Below are 21,059 nucleotides of genomic sequence, written 5' to 3'. Positions count from 1 at the left end.
TTGGCATAATGGACAAAACATGCTGCATGTCAGTATGATGCAGTGGTAGCATACAGAAAGACTGCACGTAAGGTAATAAACATACTAGCATGGTAGGCTATATAAATAGTATATAAACTATGATGATATACACATAGGACTATATGTATTTGAAGGTCAGTCGGCAATATAATAAGCTATAGCCTTATAAGTTGTTGCCTGTTTCAAATGGTAACAGGAGCCCTGTGTGGCCTAAACAGTGCAACACCGTATCAGCCGCTTCAAACCGCCCTGATTCTTCATGACACCCCTCACGCAGGTCCACTGATGACATATTCTAACTATCTGCTTTTCACAATGTAATATCCACATCACTTTTTATGATTGTTTTCTCATTAGTCACAAGAAAATCACTAGGCCTACTAAAGTTGTTCAGACCAATTCTCTGTTTATAACTAATAGATAGTCTCACTGCTCATAAGCTATATCAATCAGCATTGTGCCAGGTGCCTATCTTAGTAGGCTATATTTTGTGAACTGTAAAAATCTCTTTTTTTATACGATGAATATATCAATAGACATCAATTACTTTTGGTATAACAACTATCAAATCATATGCTGCTGTAAATAGGCATACGTTATTGTTCATCAGCCAGTAAGCTTCAATAGGGCAAATGGAAAGAGCCCATGTGTTCTACCACTTGAAATGATGGTGTAGGATACAATTCACTGCTGAAATATACAGGTTGGGCAACAGTACATTCCACTCAATATCAGATATTCATTGATACACCGTTAACTGATTTAAAGTCAAACATAAAAGCGAGTGATAGGCTGTTAGATTTGGCAAGTGACACTTTAGAAAGGTGATGTTGTACTTACAATGTTGCAAGGGGCAGCAATGACTTACAGCACGCTGCACCAACACTTTCTATTAGATCAAAATAATTCATTCATACTATGTAGTCGATTGAAACACACACAGAGCTGTTAGTGGTTAATGCGTTTATTTATTTATTTTCACAGCCCCATTGAGACCAAGGACTCTTTTGCAACTCACAATTACACAAAAATCACAATCACAGCTGCATAGAAAATACTCCAAGAAAATGTAAATAAAACAATCATGAAGAACAACCACATTCCTCAGTAAAGAGGTCCTCAACTGACATTCTGAATTGCTAATGATGTCGCCATTGTCTAGGACCGGAAGAAACAGAGTCGAGGAGGTGAGGAACTATGGCAACAAATGCACTGAAATGACACATTCCTTCTCCACTAGCACATCATCAGGCAAATGACATTCCCCTGGATGGGTTCAGAAGGTGAGGGGTCAGGGGTCAACGTCAGAAGACCAGGCTGCTCCCGAGGGAGGTGGTGGCTGCTTTCTCCCTCTCCTGCGGGAGACAGCAAGACAGAGAGAAAGAGGTAGGGGTGGTGTATGATTTCAGAAAGCATAGCAGTCGTCATCTGAGCTCTCAGCAATAGGACTTCTAACTTCATCTGAGTTTAATCTACATCAGAGTCATCAAAAATAGCCCTTTCTCCCAGAATCAGCTTGTGGTAGGTGTTCCTGGTGTCTTGTGTCAGGTCAGGAGGCAGAGAAGGCCATTCCTCCCTCCCTCCGACATCTCCACTGCATTGCCTGAAAATCATATGTAAAACAGCAAATGATTTACAATTCCACAATAGTGTGGAGGATATTTGCAAATGAAGACAAAAAGTTCATTCCAAAAAGTGTAAACCTCAACTTACTTTGATATTGCAGCTGTAGGGACAGTGCCTCCAGAGTTCCTGCTGCTCTTTGTAGGCTCCCCCAGTGCTTCTTCATCTCCTGCACCAGGATCCTCTCTTCCTCCTGCAGTCTGTCCACCAACATCAGTCTGTCCAAGATTGCCTTTTGGAAGACAAAATGGCTGTTGCCTCACAGAGGTATATAACAGAACAGCAATGATTGCAGCCTACGCTGAAGGTAAAAATGAAATCACAATAGATACCTTCTGCAATCATATACTTACTGGTGCCAAGTCTCTCCCATGGCCACAAAGTTGTCAGTATTGAGCAGTCACTGTGGGGATCCTGCCTGCTGCTTGTGAAGTTGAACAATGTCAGCTGTCAAGGCTGCCTTGTCCTCAACAATTTCTCAGAATCTGATGCCTCCTCTTGTTACCGTCTGAATGAAAAGGGGTGATTAGATGGACTGTAGATTCAGATATATTACATGACTATTAGTTATAGAGCTACTAAAGAGGTACAAACAAAGAGAGTACAAAGCAATCAACTCATTTCTAAAGCATTTGTTGTCATGCAGTGATAACATTATACAAGGCACGCAGAGTTGTAGCTCACAAGATACTCTGCTGTTAATGCTCATGTCATTTCTCAGTTTAGTTAAATGTTTTACATTAAATCAATGAATAACATAGGTCATGCCTACATTTGATTATAAACATGGTCTGATGTGTATGACTAATGTATTTTCTTTCACAAATCAGTTTTACTGCTTGATTAATAATGTGTTTGAGGTCATATTGTTGTTGGGCCTTACCTGTCAAACAGTATAGGTAGTGTTTCCTCTGTTTCACACTGAGGTAAAGCCCTGTCTGCCCCATTTTCCCCTGCTTTCCCTGTCTTTCCTGTTTGCCCTGTCTGACTATCCTGAAGTGTGGCTGTCAAACGCAGGGCAAGTTACAAACATGACTCCACTGACATCAATGCAATTATGAAGTTGAAAGACAGAGAAACATTAACTTTTCTACCTGTTGGATTCTGGCTTGAAATATACTTATGCCTGTCATCATATTATAATGTACCGATTACTTTACATGTATAAGAAATGTACATGTTAGGGGTCAATAAAGGGTTCATAGGAACTTGGTGGATGGAAAGTTACTGAGTGAGACAAGGGGAAGTGCAGAAAGTTCATATTCTGTTCAAGCATGTTGTTGCTGAATATTCATATTTCTAAAAGTGTAGCAATCTAGTTTCAGTTCCTGATAAGGCAGGTCTGGTTCTGTGGAACTAGGACAATGAGGGATGTGGAACTCAACTCGAGATAAGGCCAACAGCATCTGTCCTCATGCTCCTAGATCTTAGTGCCGCTTTTGATACCATCGATCACCACATTCTTTTGGAGAGATTGGAAACCCAAATTGGTCTACATGGACTCGGTTCTGGCCTGGTTTAGATCTTATCTGTCGGAAAGATATCAGTTTGTCTCTGTTAATGGTTCGTCCTCTGACAAATCAATTGTAAATTTCGGTGTTCCTCAAGGTTCCGTTCTAGGACCACTATTGTTTTCACTATATATTTTACCTCTTGGGGGTGTCATTCGAAAACATAATGTTAAATTTCACTGCTATGCGGACGACACACAGCTGTACATTTCAATGAAACATGGTGAAGCCCCAAAATTGCCCTCGCTAGAAGCCTGTGTTTCAGACATAAGGAAGTGGATGGCTGCAAATTTTCTACTTTTAAACTCGGACAAAACAGAGATGCTTGTCCTAGGTCCCAAGAAACAAAGAGATCTTCTGTTGAATCTGACAATTAATCTGGATGGTTGTACAGTCGTCTCAAATAAAACTGTGAAGGACCTCGGCGTTACTCTGGACCCTGATCTCTCTTTTGAAGAACATATCAAGACTGCTTCAAGGACAGCTTTTTTCCATCTACGTAACATTGCAAAAATCAGAAACTTTCTGTCCAAAAATGACGCAGAAAAATTAATCCATGCTTTTGTTACTTCTAGGCTCGACTACTGCAATGCTCTACTTTCCGGCTACCCGGATAAAGCACTAAACAAACTTCAGTTAGTGCTAAATACGGCTGCTAGAATCCTGACTAGAACCAAAAAATTTGATCATATTACTCCAGTGCTAGCCTCCCTACACTGGCTTCCTGTTAAGGCAAGGGCTGATTTCAAGGTTTTACTGCTAACCTACAAAGCATTAGATGGGCTTGCTCCTACCTATCTTTCCGATTTGGTCCTGCCGTACATACCTACACGTACGCTACGGTCACAAGACGCAGGCCTCCTAATTGTCCCTAGAATTTCTAAGCAAACGGCTGGAGGTAGGGCTTTCTCCTATAGAGCTCCATTTTTATGGAATGGTCTGCCTACCCATGTGAGAGACGCAGACTCAGTCTCAACCTTTAAGTCTTTACTGAAGACTTATCTCTTCAGTAGGTCCTATGATTAAGTATAGTCTGGCCCAGGAGTGTGAAGGTGAACGGAAAGGCTGGAGCAACGAACCGCCCTTGCTGTCTCTGCCTTGTCGGTTCCCCTCTTCCCACTGGGATTCTCTGCCTCTAACCCTTTTACAGGGGCTGAGTCACTGACTTACTGGTGTTCTTCCATGCCGTCCATGGGAGGGGTGCGTCACTTGAGTAGGTTGAGCCACTGACGTGGTCTTCCTGTCTGGGTTGGCGCCCCCCCCTTGGGTTGTGCCGCGGCGGAGATCTTTGTGGGCTATACTCGGCCTTGTCTTCGGACGGTAAGTTGGTGGTTGTAGATATCCCTCTAGTGGTGTGGGGGCTGTGCTTTGGCAACGTGGGTGGGGTTATATCCTGCCTGTTTGGCCCTGTCCGGGGGTATCATCGGATGGGGCCACAGTGTCTTCTGATCCCTCCTGTCTCAGCCTCCAGTATTTATGCTGCAGTAGTTTGTGTCGGGGGGCTAGGGTCAGTCTGTTACATCTGGAGTATTTCTCCTGTCTTATCCGGTGTCCTGTGTGAATGTAAATATGCTCTCTCTAATTCTCTCTTCTCTCTTTCTTTCTTTCTCTCGGAGGACCTGAGCCCTAGGACCATGCCTCAGGACTACCTGGCATGATGACTCCTTGCTGTCCCCAGTCCACCTGGCCATGCTGCTGCTCCAGTTTCAACTGTTCTGCCTGCGGCTACGGAACCCTGACCTGTTCACCGGACGTGCTTGTTGCACCCTCGACAATTACTATGATTATTATTATTTGACCATGCTGGTCATTTACGAACATTTTAACATCTTGACCATGTTCTGTTATAATATCCACCCGGCACAGCCAGAAGAGGACTGGCCACCCCTCATAGCCTGGTTCCTCTCTAGGTTTCTTCCTAGGTTTTTGGCCTTTCTCAGGAGTTTTTCCTAGGGAGTTTTTCCCAGCCACCGTGCTTCTTTCACATGCATTGCTTGCTGTTTGGGGTTTTAGGCTGGGTTTCTGTACAGCACTTTGAGATTTCAGCTGATGTACGAAGGGCTATATAAATAAATTTGATTTGATTTGATTTGATTTGAAGAGAGAAGACACTGCTGGAAGGGGGGCCATAGGGGCCCACCCCAAATACCATCTGACTACAGTCCTATCCCATACACACACACACACTTCCACGCCCATGAGGGTCCTAGACTTAGGCAGGCCATGACAATATCAGTGAGAGGAACATAATGTGTTTCTGCCTAACAACATAAACTCAGCAAAAAACTGTGTTTATTTTCATCAAACTTAACATGTGTAAATTTGTATGAACATAACAAGATTCAACAACTGAAACTGAACAAGTTCCACAGAAATGTGAATAATGTGTCCCTGAACAAAGGTGGGGTGAAAATCAAAAGTAATAGTCAGTATCTGATGTGGCCACCAGCTGCATTAAGTACGGCAGTGCATCTCCTCCTCATGGACTGCATCAGATTTGGCAGTTCTTGCTGTGAGATGTTATCCCACTCTTCCACCAAGGCACCTGCAAGTTCCCGGAAATTTCTGGGGGAAATGGCCCTCACCCTCACCCTCCAATCCAACAGGTCCCAGACGTGCTCAATGGGATTGAGATCCGGGCTCTTCCCTGGCCATGGCAGAACACTGACATTCCTGTCTTGCAGGAAATCACGCACAGAACGAGCAGTGTGGCTGGTGGCATTGTCATGCTGGAGGGTCATGTCAGGATAAGCCTACAGGAAGGGTACCACATGAGGGAGGAGGATGTCTTCCCTGTAACGCACAGCGGTGAGATTGCCTGCAATGACAACAAGCTCAGTCCGATGATGCTGAGACACACCACCCTAGACCATGATGGACCCTCCAACTCCAAATCGATCGCGCTCCAGAGTACAGGCCTCGGTGTAACGCTCATTCCTTCGACGATAAACGTGAATCCGACCATCACCCCTGGTGAGACAAAACCGCGACTCGTCAGTGAAGAGCACTTTTTGCCAGTCCTGTCTGGTCCAGTGACGGTGGGTTTGTGCCCATAGGCGATGACAACATGACAATCACAGTGAAGTGCAGAGATTAACTTAAAAGAAACAAGTTATAAACATCAAAGCATTTCTAGAAACTGTGAGATTAACTACATGATTGGTCTTTGTATGGACATGTTTGACGAAGGATGACATCATCATCTTTGGCAAGGAAGACACCGTTGTAAAAGCCCTTCTCAACAGTAAATAAAGAGTCAGACTGCAAGATTGCATCACAAAAGTATACATCAAACCAAACTACCAAGGGGTGGCAAGTAGCCTAAAGATTAGAGGGGTGGGTTGCTCATTCATAGCCCAGACATCTGACTGTGTTGCTCCAACCTCTCTCTCTGTGTGTGTGTGTGTGTGTGTGTGTGTGTGTGTGTGTGTGTGTGTGTGTGTGTGTGTGTGTGTGTGTGTGTGTGTGTGTGTGTGTGTGTGTGTGTGTGTGTGTGTGTGTGTGTGTGTGTGTGTGTGTGTGTGTCAGAGGGGTTTAGATAAAGCAAAAAGACAAATCATTGTCCCACAATTTTTCTTTATGGAAAATGACCTTCTAGTTGACAATTAATGTTCTTCTAAAAAGAAGACCAACTGCAATATAACACCACAAAAATATACTTCATAACAAAAAGAAGACCGGCATGCACTTTAAGAAGGTATAATTATACCCTGAACAAAACATCAACACATAAGAAAGTAGTACAAACCCTGAGGCTTGATGGAAGTGGTATTTCTTGCGATTCCCATCCACTGATATAGCATGCATCTCCTGTGAGCAGGCAGGACAATGGAGAAGATCGCTTCCTCAAAGCTAGTCTATTTCAAACCGCCTCTATGTCCACTCGAGGAATGCCTTCTGGAATGTGTCACCAGATATCTTTCCACTCTAATAACATGCAAAACATACAGAGATATTAGTAAGGGGCGATTTTTATATTTGGGACAAATATTAACCACTAATTCATAAAAATGATAATTTGATGTGTATATACACACTTACCTTGCCAAAGTGCTTTTTTCTTCCGTCAAGCCTTGAGCATCCTGGGGCCAACACCTTCATGTCTTCAAAGGACCTGAAGAGGTCCACTGTGAAGATGGTCTGGTGAGTCACGGTGGCTGACCTGAAGAGAGCCACTGTGAAGATGGTCTGGTAAGTCATGGTGGCTGGCCAGTAGCCACTCTTTACAAGGTCGTCCAGCCCAACTGTCCAATAGCTCAGACACCCGGAGCAGTTCAGAGTAGGAAGGCACAGGTTGTAGCGCCCTGAGTCAGGAGTAACTATTAGGAAGTAATTAATTACATTCTTTAAAAACATGGGAATAGAAGTAGTCCTTAAAAACCATACACTTACCATTTATTCCAATCAGGATGTCCTGCTTGCCACTCGTCACTGTCTGGGCGCTGGGGGGGCAACCACTCAGTTGTGGCACAGCCATGGGCAAAAGACAAACTAGAAACCAAAATGTGACACCAAAAGATCCCAAATAAATTGTTCAATATATTTGGACTGTAAATACTGATGCATTGAAAATTGTGCAGCATGACTAAAATGACTCCCTGTTGTGCAAAACCTTGGTGCTATGGGTGGCTACGTCACATGAGAGGATGCCTGGAAAGGCCATCTCTGCACCGCACAACCACATCCTCACTGTTGCAATATTGACAGTGGCCCAACACAGTACCTTCAGCAGAGAGCATGCTGTCCACCATTGACTCTCTCTCTTCCCCCTACTTTTGTGCAAACAAGGCCTGCCTCCGTGCCCAAGTCACCTTTGGGGTTACATGACAATCTGGCCCCTTGAAACTCCCCATCAGCTCCTGTAGGTTCTGCATCAGGGAGTCTTTGGAGATTGAAAAACATTACAGAATTCATGAAAATAATAGCTTGGCTATATTAAAAAATGTTATTGTTGGCATGGCATTGGTTTGGAATTCTAGCATACTGTTCCTGTATTTTGTGGGATAAGTGCAGAAACATGGGTACTGCAGGAAGATGGGTATTGCTACTGGGAAATATTCAATAAAACATTTATATGTATTAAACAATGCAACTTAAAGGCAATAGTATAACTGTGTTTTTGGGGTGAAGAAATTAGAATCCACTATGACAGATATATGCCATAAAATGATGATATACTGTATGTCATTATACTGGATATATATGTCATTAAATGACTATGTGGTTTTAATGTACTTTAGCTGTGGTTCCTCTTATTTTGGTGAGTAATATAACATGTTTTATCTATTTTCAATACATGCAACCTAAAAGTTATTGCCTTTAAGACAGAGGCTTAAATTATAGTCAATCGGTCTGAGGTTTTGAAAGTTTTATAGCACCACTTTGTATTTAATCCCTCATTAAAATGAAAGCCAGTGAGCCAGCTAAAATTGGTCAGTATATTGGAACTGCATTTAATACTAGTTAGACATTTCCTAGCAAGGTAGTCATGCTGCCTGACAAGTTGAACGACACTAACCTTGCTGAGGCCCTTACACTCTTGGGGTTGTTGTATGTAGTGTGATTTCCTTAGGGTCGATTTCCTGGCTTCAAGCCTATCTCAGGTCAATACCCCCTCCTACCATTTGCTACTCTGATGAGCAGAGGTAGGATAGTGTATGAGTGTCAAAAGCATGTCCTGTTTTGGCGTTAGGGTTTTGTGATAGAGAAGCACAGGTTGTGTTTTCTGAACCGAGGAAGTAGTTTAATGATCCTAGCCTTGATAAGTCTGTTAAGAAATCCCCCAAGGGAGATCTCGCTCTTGGCATCTCCCTTGGGGTTCCTTTAGGGCAGGATTTCCGAAACCTCTCCTCGGCCCCTCCAAATGTTTCACAGGTTTGTTTTAACCCTTAACTGACACACATGGTTCAATTAGTTAACTAATCATCAAGCCTTTGACTAATTAAATCAGATGTGGCAGTTTAGGATTAAAACAAAAATTTGAAACGTCTGGGGGGGCCGGTGGAGAGGGTTGGGAAACCCTGTTTTAGGGTCAGATGCCCCATGCTAAAGCTCTGTTTAAGGGGCAAAAATCACCCAGCCAAAGAAAGGAAGTGTATTTGTCACATACGCCGAATACAACAGGTGTAGACCTTACCGTGAAATGCTTACTTACAAGCCCTTAACCAGCAATGCAGTTGTCACGTTCTGACCAGTAAAGGGGTTATTTGTTGTTGTAGTTTGGTCAGGACGTGGCAGGGGGTATTTGTTTTATGTGGTTCGGGGTGTGTGTTTATGTAGAGGGGTGTTTGGTTTAGAGTATTCCGGGGTTTTGGTTATGTTCTATGTTTTTGTATTTCTAGGATCTGTCTATGTTGTGTATTTCTTTGTGTTGGCCTGGTATGGCTCTCAATCAGGAACAGCTGTACATCGTTGTTGCTGATTGAGAGTCATACTTAGGTAGCCTGTTTTCATCTGTCCCATTGTGGGAAGTTGTTGTTGCACTGCTGTGCTAGCCTGCAATACTGTTCGTTTTGTACGTTTTCTTGTTTTGTTTATTAAGTGTTCTAAATAAAAGATAAAATGAGCACTCAACCCGCTGCGCCTTGGTCCAGTATATACGACGGCCGTTACAGCAGTTTTAAGAAAAATAAGAGTTAAGAAAATAATTTCCTAAATAAACGAAATAAAAAAATAAAAGAGCAACAATAAAATAACAATAACAAGGCTATATACAGGGGGTACCGGTACCGAGTCAATGTGCAGGGGTACAGGTTAGTCCAGGTAATTGAGGTAATATGTACATGTAAGTAGGGGTAAAGTGACTATGCATAGATAATAAACAACGAGTAGCATCAGTGTCACTGCAAATAGTACGGGCGGCCATTTGATTAGCTGTTGAGCTTCAAGTAGAAGCTGTTAAGAAGCCTTTTGAACCTAGACTTGGCGCTCCGGTACCGCTTGCTGTGCAGTAGCAGAGAGAACAGTCTATGACTTGGGTGACTGGAGTCTTTGGCAATTGTTAGGGCTTTCCTCTGACACCGCCTGGTATAAAGATCCTGGATGGCAGGAAGCTTTTCTCCAGTGATGTACTGGGCCGTACGTACTACCCTCTGTAACACCTTGCAGTCAGAGGCCGAGCAGTTGCCATGCCTGACGGTAATGCAACCAGGCAGCTGTAGAACTTTTTGAGGATCTGAGGACCCATGCTAAATCTTTTCAGCCTCCTGAGGGGGAATAGGTGTTGTTGTGCTCTCTTCACGACTGTCTTGGTATGTTTGGACCATGATAGTTTGTTGGTGATGTGGACCCCAAGGATCTTGAAGCTCTCAACCTGCTCCACTACAGCCCCGTTGATGAGAATGGGGGCATGCTCGGCCCTCCTTTTCCTGTAGTCCACAATCATCTCCTTTGTCTTGATCACGTTGAGGGAGACGTTGTTGTCCTGGCACCACACTGCCAGGTCTCTGACCTACTCCCTGTAGGCTGTCTCATCATTATCGGTGATCAGGCCTACCACCGTTGTGTCGTCGGCAAACTAAATGATGGTTGGAGTCGTGCCTGGCCATGCAGTCATGGGTGAACAGGGAGTACAGGAGGGGACTGAGCATGCACCCCTGAGGGGCTCCAGTGTTGAGAATCAGTGTGGCAGATGTGTTGTTGTCTACCCTCACCACCTGGGTGCGGCCCATCAGGAACTCCAGGATCTAGTTGAAGAGGGAGGAGTTTACAACCAGGGTCCTTAGCTTAGTGATGAGCTTTGAGTGCACTATGGTGTTGAACGCTGAGCTGTAGTCAATGAACAGCATTCTCACATAGGTGTTCCTTTTGTCCAGGTGGGAAAGGGTGGTGTTGAGTGCAATAGAGATTGCATCATCTGTGGATCTGTTTGAGCGGTATGCAAATTGGAGTGGGTCTAGGGTTTCTGGCATGATGGTGTTGATGTGAGCCATGACCAGCCTTTCAAAGCACTTCATGGCTACAGACATGAGTGCTACGGTTCGGTAGTCATTTAGGTTACCATGGTGTTCTTGGGCACAGGGACTATGGTGGTCTGCTTGAAACATGTAGGTAATACAGACTCAGCCAGGGACAGCTTGAAAATGTCAGTGAAGACACTTGCCAGTTGTTGACTAGACTGGTGGGTGGTGGGCATGCAAGCGGCTCGGGCTGGCTGGGCGTTCTGGCTGAAGTTTGATATAGGATGTCTTAATAAAGACAATCAAAAGTTAAGCCTTTGTACTTTATTTGTAAGAGTTGTTCATTTGTTATGGTATTGGTTAAAGGTGCAACACAATATTGATTATTGAATTATCTTTGATCTAGTTCAGTCTTATCAATAACTTAACATATTTAATAACCAATAACCTAGCTTGATGACTGTGGGCATTTTTGTTGTTCTAAATACAGATGGTTAGAAGGGCAATGGGTCATATTTGATTGTGTAGAAATGCAGAAAATGTGCTTTAGATGCCTCCCAAAATGGGAGGACCCCACAGACCCCGCCAAGTTATGTACCCCCCACTTCTAAAATCAAAGTTGCGCCCCTGCTTTTACCCTAACGTTAAACATATTAAACGTCATCTACAATGGGGTATGTAAGGTCCCAGGGATCCCGCATTGCACGGACCTTGGTTGAATACGGGCTCATGCGTTCCAGAACAGTTCCTGACAGTTCTGCAGTGGCAGTCCACAGGCCGGCGAACGCGGCTGAGGGATACTGATCGAATCTGATGGTACTGGAGAATTGGAAACTAGAAAGTTTCATTATTATCCACGACATTTGTTTCACTATGGATTCACTCAGACGGTTTCAGGATGACGGGTATAAAAACTGGATAAAAACGACCATGGGTCTGAATTGTCTAAAAATGCGACTTGGAGGTTTCCTGGAAAACGAAATCGAGACTTTCCACCGTGAACTCTGAAAAAAGTAAACATTAAATGAAATGGAGCTATTGAGAACCCAATGTCTAACCAGGTGATAAAAAATTATATCTGACGGAGTTACAATGTAATATGATCTCAAAGAATAGTAATAACCATTGGCTCACTGTAACCTGGATGTCACTGCATGCTTGTTACATTCTGTCACTTTGACCTCACAGAAGACATATCAAAACCTGACACTTCCAAACCTAACAATAATACACACTTCCTGGTGCAATTTCCTTTTATTTCTTAAAAGTTCACTTTTAGAATGATTACAACCCAAAATAAATAACAAAACTCTTAATCTAGGTTCATAAAGTGTGTAAAGTAGAAGTGTGTGAGCAATGGAGAGTTGTGATCTTGGCTAACCATAAAGGCGGACAGGTGTTCTGGAATAACACCAACCCGTACCTGTGGACAGGTGTTCTGGAATAACACCAACCCGTACCTGTGGACAGGTGTTCTGGAATAACACCAACCCGTACCTGTGGACAGGTGTTCTGGAATAACACCAACCCGTACCTGTGGCCTACAAGGAAATGGGAGTTGGCCAAGGTAAAGCAATGAGTAATGGTCTGGCTGTACATATCATGTGTTTTACATATTGTAATGATCTTGCTCTTGGTAGTTGGTACGTTATTGTATTGTGTGTGTGTCTGTGTGTGTTTTGTGTGTTTGTAAAGGTCCACATGAACGGTGGAAACGGGAAGCACACCAGAGTGGAGGAGTTTGACATCTCTACATTCCTCAACCTAATGTCCCATTGCCTCCACTTTCGTAAATTTGCCAAACCCCAACTTTTCACACCGGTAAACATTCTCACATGCATGCATGCACACACACATACACACACTCACACATGTGCATGCTTACCTGTGTGTTCTTGCATGTGTGTGTGCGCAGGTGACCAACGCGAGGAACAAGATGATGCACTCGGCTGACTTCCGGGTGGAAAGGAAGGATTTAGAGTTGTACCTGGAGCTTGGCCAGGCTCTGGAAACACACTCCCCCGAATTGAGGGAGCTGGCAGAGGAGATCAGGTGTGTGTGTTTGTGCTGGTAAATCAACACTCAACTTTTCACATTAGCAATCTGACCGGTAAGAAATCTTGTCAACTATTCACTATCTTTTCACTATATTTTCCCCAGCTCCAGAATACAGACTTCAGTTTTATTGTGAACCAGTCTGGAAAAAAATAGGTTGGAGGGCAAAGCGACGGGCAATGTGGAGGGCAATGCGGCGGGCAATGTGGAGGGCAATGCGGCGGGCAATGTGGAGGGCAATGCGGCGGGCAATGTGGAGGGCAATGCGGCGGGCAATGTGGAGGGCAATGCGGTGGGCAATGTGGAGGGCAATGCGGCGGGCAATGTGGAGGGCAATGCGGCGGGCAATGCGGTGGGCAATGTGGAGGGCAATGCGGCGGGCAATGCGGCGGAGGAGGGCAACATATTCAAGGACATGCAGAAGCTCCAGAAGTTTCTGAGTCTGGAACAACAGATACTAAAGGAAAAGATGGAGTGTGACCCAACGCTATGAAGAGGACATAGAGACAGCCCTTACTGTAGGACACACACAAACACACACACTGTAAGTTCCCTCACACACACACACACACACACACACAACCTCACTGTAAGACACCTCAAATGTGTGTGTTTGTGTGTGTGTACCTCAAGGTGGACGAGTTGCAACGTGTGAGAGTGTTTCTGGAGGGGAACAAGGACCTGCAGGTGAGCCTGGAACCACAGTGGGAGAGACTGAGAGAGGTGCAGGAAAAAAGTGGACTTACTCAACGACAGAGTGGACACACTGGAGAGGAATACACACACACGGTGAGCGAGGGAGAGTAACATAGAGAGAGAGATGGATCCAATACCACTCAGGGAATTGGTTTTCCAGAGAGAAAGACAGAGAGAGAGAGAGAGAGAGAGAGAGAGAGAGTCAGAGAGAGTCTGATTGACTGACTGAAGAGAGAGTTACTGAGGGATCCAGCCCTACCCATGCAGCTGTGTGTTGTGTGTTTTCCAGATCCTGAGTTCGCTACTGAAGTCCTCAAATATAAGAACCATCTGTATGAAGAGGCCAAGAGGCAGGGCTGGCCTCCGCCCGTCTTCTCAGAGATAAAGGAAGCCCTCGGTAGGTCAGAACCTTAACCCTAGCCATATTCAGGAGAAACTCTTGGCTCTTATCCAAATCTGTGCTGTTATAAGCAGATATCTTATGGTGGGTTATGCTGGGTTGTTTTATTATATCATGTGTGTTATCTTTACAATATAATTAAACGGCTCTATCAAAACTCGTTAATTGGAAATAAATACTCCATTATTATTATTATTATTATTATGTGAAAACATTGGAGATGCATGCAGCTGTGTCTCTCCAAAGACTGACCATCTGACTTTTCTCAAATTGGGCATGTCCAGGTTACAGGGGTCGTGTGAAGGTGAGAGGTCTCATGTTTGAAGGTACTCAGGTATGCGGAAATTCGAAGACTGCGCAACAGGAAGTGGCTAAACTGGCCCTGCAGCACCTGAGCCAGCTAGCCAATGACAGCGCTAATGACACAGAGGAGGGAGAGGCATCCAGTAACCAGACGGACAAACCACATAGCCTCTCATGCACAGGTACTGTATTCCTCAGCCAATCCAATTTATAGTACTGTATCTGTTATAAGATAATGTCATCATATTAGCATGTTTCTCAAACAACTAATAGTCCTAAGTCAGTGAGCTGCTATTGGTGTTGGATTGGTTCCTCTCTACCATGTGACTCTGTCTTCAGGCTCCATGTTCTTTGGTAGTGTCACTGTGGCCCTCAAAACTGACGTCACCTCTGGAGAGGGGCATTCTGGGAAGACAGAGGCTGTTGAGTTTGCCTACAAGAAACTAGCTCTCCTGTTTGATATACCAAAATCAGGTTAAAGAGCCCACCACTGTACAGTAAACCTTTACTGTTTTCTCCCCCCATGTCCATCAAAATGCTTGTTGTCATGGAAACTCTTTTCTTCTTTTGTACCTCAGCTTCACCCTATAAGGATGTGGTCTTGGAGCACTGTCATATGTGGGATGTCCCACCCCCAGAGGAGGCCCTCCAATCTGATGCAGAGCGGAGGAGCTACCACTGCGCCCTCCGATTCACTGGACCAATCACCTTCTATGCCCCAGGTAACGCCACATTTACTAGGCCAAATGGATACTTTACAATGTTATGTTTTCTGGTGTATTGCATGTAAATATACTGTGTGTATGTCTGTAGGTGTTGTATAATGTTTAAAATATGACTGTTTGACTGGTTGACTCCAGAGGGTTCCAGAAAAAAGAAACCGGTGCAGCAGCAGGCAGCTAAAGTGTGTAACAACAGCAGAGGGAAAGCACAGGTGCACTCTGGGAATCGTAGGCGAGCTCATGTTCCACAGCCCAGGTTACTTAAAAAACACTTTATATTTCACTACCATGTCACATTTGATGAGACGTAGACATTGGTTATGAAGGGTAGTTGCAGTTTTTCCAGGACATTAAATGATGATCATGTCTTACACTCACATGTAACCAGTGGTGTAGTGGATTGTAAGCGCACGTAAACGCTGTTTACCCACCTTTTGCGCCAAAATGCATTGAAACTACAAAGAGAACCTCCAGGAGCTGCTGGCAAGCATGGAGGAGGAGCTCAACCAAACTACAAAACTACAGAGGCTAACAAAAATAGTACTGGAGCAGGTTAGTCTGGACGTCTTTCTCTCTCTGTGTCGCTCTCTCTCTCTCTCTCTCTCTCTCTCTCTTTCTTTCTACTCTCTCTCTCTCTCTTTCTCTCTACTCTCTCTCTCTTTCCTCTCTCTTTCTCTCTCTCTCTTTCTCTCGCTCCATTTCTCTCTGTTTTTCTACTGTCTCTGTCCCTCTCTTATGCAGGTCAGGTGACGGGAAACTTCTGGCTATACTCTACAGTCTGACAAGTTAGTGATGCTGTTGCCATGGAGTTCCCACATATGCTGAGCACTTGTTGGCTGCTTTTCCTTCACTCTGCGGTCCAACTCATCCTAAACCATCTCAATTGGGTTTAGGTTGAGTGATTGTGGATGCCAGGTCATCTGATGCAGCACTCCATCACTCTCCTTCTTGGTAAAATAGCCCTTACACAGCTTGGAGGTGTGTTGGGTCATTGTCCTGTTGAAAAACAAATGAGAGTCTCACTAAGAGTGAACCAGATGGGATGGCTTATACCTGCAAAATACTGTGGTAGCCATGCTTGTTAAATGTGCCTTGAAATCTAAATAAATCACGACAGCGTCACCAGCAAAGCACCCCCACACCATCACACCTCCTCTATGCTTCATGGTGGGAACCAGACATGCGGAGATCATCCGTTCACCTACTCCGCATTTCACAAAGACACGCGGTTGGAACCAAAAATCCAACATTTGGACTCATCAGACCAAAGGACAGATTTCCACCAGTCTAATGTTCATTGCTCGTGTTTCTTGGCGCAATCAAGTCTCTTCTTCTTATTTGTGTACTTAAGTAGTGTTTACTTTGCAGCAATTCGACCATGAAGGCCTGATTTATGCATAGCTGTTAATTGAAATGCATTCCAGGTGACTATCTCATGAAGATAGTTGAGAGAATCCCAAGAGTGTGCAAAGCTGTCGTCAAGGCAAAGGTTTACTTTGAAGAATCTCAAATATAAAATATATTTTGATTTGTTAAACACTTTTTTGATTAAAAATTCCATGCGCGTTATTTCATAGTTTTAATATCTTCACTATTATTCTAAAGTGTAGAAAACAGTCAAAGTAAAGAAAAACCCTTGAATGAGTAGGTGTGTCCAAACTTTTGACTGGCACTGTATGTATAAAGCTTCTCATTCATACAAATGAGCTGAGCCACAAATCATTATTCACATTTTAAAAACTACTCAGTGACTAGGTACACTACACTTGGACTTTCAGTCAAAACAGACAACATAATATCGATTTCAGCGTCCTCTTTCTCTTCCCTACTATCCTCGCTCCCCCTTTTCTCCCCACCTCCTCTCTCTTTCCTCCCTATCCCTCCCTCTCTCTCCCCCTCTTTCTCCCTTTCTATTCTCTCCTTTCTCTCCATCCCTCCCTCTCTCCCCCTCGTTCTCCCCTTCTCCTCTCTCTTTTCTCCCCAGGCAGATTTGATTGACAGGTTCCAGTGAAGCTGCAGCCCTTCAGTCGGCATGCCAGAGGGCGCTTTCTCAACTGGCTCCTTTTATTGGCTACTGTGGTCCTGTGGCCCCAACCAGCAGCACTGAGGAGGCGGTGCATTGGCAACAGATTCTGTTGGATGGGGCATGCCTTACATCTGCTAACTCTGCCCTCACAGGAACTCAGTACAGAAGCTCCATCCAGCTGAGGTTCTCTGGGTAAAGACTGATTTATAGAACTCTCATTTGTATATGTCAGTCATTTCTATATGTCAGTTAAAGTTAAAGGTATAATCCATCCTCTTAAGTGGTTTAAAACAGTGCTGTATTTTAAATAAACTATTCCTTTAAGGTGCTTATGACACACAAAAAGCCTTGAATTCACTGTTAGTTGGCAGAGATGTACCTTAAAGCTAATGTGATTGACAGGTATAGTATGCTGACTCGGGGTCAGGGGAATAAGAAAACCATTAGAGCCCAACTCAGCCAGCGCTTATTGGGCCTACTGGGGTAGGACGAGATGGGTCAGTACCACACACACACACACACACACACACACACACACACACACACACACACACACACACACACACACACACACACACACACACACACACACAAACTGTTATTAGGGCCGGAGATAGCTCAGTCGCACAGGGTTCACCTTGTTTAATACTGATACACAAAAATAATGTCCACTTCACTATGCACAAACTGTCACGACTTCCACCGAAGTCGGTCCCTCTCCTTGTTCGGGCGGCGTTCGGCAGTCGACGTCACCGGCCTTCGATTCCCACGGGGGGCCATGTATGAAATGTATGCATTCACTACTGTAAGTCGCTCTGGATAAGAGCGTCTGCGAAATGACTAAAATGTAAATGTAAATGTATGTAATGTAATGTAGCCATCGCCGATCCACTTTTCATTTTCCATTTGTTTTGTCTTTGTCTTACACACCTGGTTTCAATTCCCCAATTACCTGTTAATTATTTAACCCTCTGTTCCCCCATGTTTGTTTGTGAGTGATTGTTTCTATGTAGGAAGGTCCATTATTGTGGACTCTGTTTTTGTATTGCATTTATTATATGTTGAGTAAAATAGGTTTATTTACTCATATCTGCTGTCCTGCGCCTGACTCCTATACACCAGCTACACACAGACTTCCTTACAGAATCACTCACCTGAAAGAATGGAGTCAGCAGGAGCAGACGCCCTCCCTTCAGAGATTGAGGAGCACGTCCAGCAGCACACGACCATATTGCAACATCTGGGCACCGCCTTGGATCGCGTGCTGCAGAAGGTGGATCGTTGGGAGAGAGGAGGAGGTCGTCCAGCGCCTCCACCGGCCCCACTACAGCAGGTCCCACCGTCCACTCCTCCTTCACCCGGTCCCAGCGGGATCCGGCTCACGCTCCCGAGGGAGTATGATGGGACGGCTGCCGGATGCCAGGGGTTCCTACTCCAGCTTGAGCTCTACCTGGCGACCGTCCACCCGGCTCCTTCGGGATGTGAGAGCGTGTCCGCCCTCGTCTCCTGCCTCTCAGGCAAAGCCCTGAAGTGGGCCAACGCCGTATGGAGTGAGGGAGATGCGGCGTTGGACCATTACGCAGAGTTCACCCGCCGCTTTCGGGCAGTTTTCAACCACCCACTTGAGGGTCAAGTGGTGGGTGAATGACTGTTCCACCTGAGGCAGGGGACGAGGAGCGTGCAGGATTTTGCATTGGACTTCCGGACCCTGGCTGCCAGCGCGGAATGGAATGACAGGGCCCTGATCGATCACTACCGGTTCAGTCTGCGCGAGGACGTCCGTCAGGAGTTGGCCTGCCGAGACACCACCCTCACATTGGACCAGCTGGTGGACATGTCCATCTGGCTGGACAACCTGCTGCTGCCCGCGGACGTCCGGATCGGGACCTGTCAGTTCCATCCCCCAGCACCTCCGCTCCGACGCCCATGGAGCTGGGAGGTGCTGCACTTAGGGCGACCGGAGGAGGGGGCATTCCCTGCACCATCTGTGGCCGCAGAGGGCACACTGCTGGTCGGTGTCACCGCAGGTGAGTCGGCACCAGGCTCACCCAGAGCCCCCTGTTGCTCACATGTATGTGTTTATTTCATTTCCTGAGTTTTCCCCGCATTTCCAGCATAAGGTGCTCGTAGATTCAGGTGCAGCTGGGAATTTTATTGACCGTTCATTTGCCCATAGTTTAGGGATCCCCCTTGTTCCTGTGGATATGCCCTTCCCTGTGCATAGTTGACCATTAGGGTCAGGGCTGATTAGGGAGGTCACCGCTCCACTAGACATGGTTACGCAGGAGTGTCATAAGGAGAGAATCACTCTTCCTTATTGATTATCCTACGTTTCCCGTGGTGCTGGGCCTACCCTGGTTGGCCTGTCATGACCCCACTATTTTGGGGCAACAGAGGGCTCTCAAGGGGTGGTCACGAGAGTGCTCAGGGAGGTGTGTGGGGGTTTCCATCGGTGCGACTACGGTGGAAAGTCCAGACCAGGTCTCCACCGTACGCATCCCCTCAGAATATGCCGATTTGGCTCTCGCCTTCTGTAAGAAGAGGACGACTAAATTACCACCTCATCGACGGGGGGATTGTGTGATAAATCTCCTGGTAGACGCAGCACTTCCCAAGAGTCACGTGTATCCTCTGTCACAGGAGGAGACGGTGGCTATGGAAACATATGTCTCCGAATCTCTGGGGCAGGGATACATTCGGCCCTCCACTTCACCTGCCTCCTCGAGTTTCTTTTTTGTGAAGAAGAAGGATGGGGGTCTGCGCCCGTGTATTGACTATCGAGGTATCAATCAGATCACTGTGAGGTACAGCTAACCCGCTCTTCTCATCACCAGTGCGATCGATTCAATGCACGGGGTGCACTTCTTCACAAAATTGGATCTCAGGAGTGCTTACAACCTGATGTGTATCCAGGAGGGGGATGAGTGGAAGACGGCATTTAGTACCACCACTGGGCACTATGTGTACCTCGTCATGCCGTACAGGTTGATGAATGCTCCATCAGTCTTCCAGGCCTTTGTTGATGAGATTTTCCGGGAGGGTGTAGTGGTGTATATCGCCGACATTCCGATATACTCCGCTGCATGCGCCGAGCATGTGTCCCTGGTGCGCAGGGTGCTTGGTCGACAGCCATGACCTGTACGTCAAGGCTGAGAAATGTCTGTTCTTCCAACAGTCTGTCTCCTTCCTAGGGTACCGCATTTACACTTCAGGGGTGGAGATGGAGAGTGACCGCATTTCAGCTGTGCGTAATTGGCCGACTCCCACCACGGTAAAGGAAGTGAAGCGGTTTCTAGGGTTTGCCAACTACTACCGGAGGTTTATCTGGGGTTTTGGTCAGGTAGCAGCTCCCGTTACCTCACTGCTGAAGGGGGGACCGGTGCGGCTGCAGTGGTCGGCTGAGGCGGACAGGGCTTTTGGTCACCTGAAGGCTCTGTTTACCTCGGCTCCCGTGTTGGCTCATCCGGATCCCTCTTTGGCATTCATAGTGGAGGTGGACACGTCCGAGGCTGGGATAGGAGCCGTGCTCACTCAGCGCTCGGGCACACCACCAAAGCTCCGCCCCTGTGCTTTCTTTTCGAAGAAGCTCAGACCGGTGGAGCGAAACTATGATGTGGGGGACTGGGAGCTGTTGGCTGTTGTCAATGCTCTGAAGGCGTGGAGACATTGGCTTGAGGGGGCTAAACACCCTTTTCTCATCTGGACGGACCACCGCAATCTGGAGTACATCCGGGCGGCGAGGAGACTGAACCCTCGCCAGGCAAGGTGGGCCGTGTTCTTTACCCGTTTTGTTTTCACTCTGTC

At 45.7% G+C, this 21,059-nt stretch overlaps 1 long non-coding RNA gene across 2 annotated transcripts; it reads right to left on the bottom strand.

Annotated features, from left to right (window-relative positions):
- Nucleotides 1-967: 967 nt before the first annotated feature.
- Nucleotides 968-7,546, bottom strand: LOC115157345 (uncharacterized). 2 transcript variants are annotated; one of them, XR_003868422.1, is made up of 5 exons: nt 7,197-7,546; nt 6,904-7,082; nt 1,998-2,152; nt 1,735-1,876; nt 968-1,624 (listed from the first exon to the last, which is right to left on the bottom strand). It is a non-coding gene; the product is annotated as an uncharacterized LOC115157345 (long non-coding RNA). The 2 variants fall into 2 exon arrangements; XR_003868423.1 differs by lacking the exons at nt 6,904-7,082; nt 7,197-7,546 and adding an exon at nt 2,528-3,001.
- Between the last annotated feature and the right edge of the window lie 13,513 nt (nt 7,547-21,059).

The sequence above is a fragment of the Salmo trutta genome, chromosome 21 (genome assembly GCF_901001165.1).
Source record: "Salmo trutta chromosome 21, fSalTru1.1, whole genome shotgun sequence".
In the NCBI taxonomy this organism is placed as follows: domain Eukaryota; kingdom Metazoa; phylum Chordata; class Actinopteri; order Salmoniformes; family Salmonidae; genus Salmo; species Salmo trutta.
Note: the sequence above shows the minus strand (reverse complement) of the source record. Positions and strands in the feature narration are given on the sequence as shown.